This window comes from Vespula pensylvanica, chromosome 15, assembly GCF_014466175.1.
Source record: "Vespula pensylvanica isolate Volc-1 chromosome 15, ASM1446617v1, whole genome shotgun sequence".
NCBI classification, from domain to species: Eukaryota; Metazoa; Arthropoda; class Insecta; order Hymenoptera; family Vespidae; genus Vespula; species Vespula pensylvanica.
Genome location: NC_057699.1, coordinates 2,486,978 through 2,488,328, shown reverse-complemented (window position 1 = coordinate 2,488,328; position 1,351 = coordinate 2,486,978). Strand labels below are relative to the sequence as shown.

General features: G+C 35.0%; 1 protein-coding gene and 1 long non-coding RNA gene across 3 annotated transcripts in view; one reads left to right on the top strand and one right to left on the bottom strand.

The window, feature by feature from the left end:
* LOC122634635 (glyoxalase domain-containing protein 4) overlaps nucleotides 1-1,351 on the top strand; it is an 11,376-nt gene that overhangs the window by 8,096 nt on the left and 1,929 nt on the right. The gene's annotated exons all lie outside the window — the stretch shown is intronic.
* Nucleotides 1-1,351, bottom strand: part of LOC122634637 — a 6,093-nt gene that overhangs the window by 4,017 nt on the left and 725 nt on the right. The gene's annotated exons all lie outside the window — the stretch shown is intronic.

The following is a 1,351-nucleotide window of genomic DNA, read 5'->3' as shown; positions in this document are numbered from 1 at the left end:
CTCTACTATGCAAAACGATATGAATAATAATATATTAGTATAGTATTTTAAATAGTAATCTATTAGTATAATTGTTTTATTCGTATATATTTATAAATAATCGCGAAACGATGTACACAATGCATCACCTAGCACGAACACACAGATGCAAGGTACATCGTGCGCAATCACTAACGCTATGACAGTCGCCAATATGGGAAAACTTAAAACTAAACCCATACTAACAGTTTCTCACCCATACGAGTAACACCTGGGTTCACGCATAAATGAGAACGCAGAAAGTATGGGGGGGAGAAACGGGAATTAGTTTATTAGAAGCTGAAAATCCTGATCTAAAAAATGATTAACTTATTCTAAGGCCTACGGACTATGACTCTACAAGTCTCTTTGTTTTTTATTAGCAATGATTCTACTCGACTTTTTTCTTTCAAAAACAATGACTCTATTGAGACTTTTCTTTTATGAAAAAAATTGATTGAATATTTCATTTATTTTTCATGTAACAATAATCAAGATACCTCGGACGATTCCTTTTAACAAGCGACTATTCTAATTAAAGAACAAAATCATGATCTACCACTCGTTTTCCGGAATCTATCCGTCGCGCTTGTCTTCTTGTTCATTTTTTATTACATCTATATCGATATATCGAAATAAATCGCGATTAAATGGACAATACGAAGCAATGCATATAACGTAGATCACATTACATGCTTTTTTGACGAAATCGGATAAATTAATATCCGATTTCATTACTAATGTCGCGGGCAAAGACGAATAAAAAAGTGCTCATTAATTGCACTATTAATTAATCCAATCTATGAAACAAGAAGACTCTATCCTAATCTAATAAACAATGAAAACACATAGGCGATTAAAAATATACCACTCGCGAGTAAATCCACAAGAGGAGTTACTCACGGTCTTGCTCGTCAATAATTTATTTAAAAAATTACAACCAGTAACTCGTGCCGATTCGGACCTTTCGTCCTCGACATGATTGAGCACTGGAGGGACTTGAAATTTGTTTACTCACTACTTAAGAAGTTCTACGGTGGCTCCAAAACACTCGTCCGCGATTTAGGTCGACATTGTGGTTGGATGATATGTAGCTGGTTGAAAATGAGGTAGGTAGACACCGAAGTTGGTCGAGATCCTCTTCAATGATGCACTGACTCTAATTCGCGATAGATATTTATTAACGAACGGTCACTGAATTTACTTCGCGAAACTCTACTATCTTTTATAAGTACAGTCTACATGACTGTTAAAGTCACTTTGTACGAACAAACACTGGCTCTATAACTGACTGCATTGCACGCAGTCGACACAAAAACACTTAAAATTAATT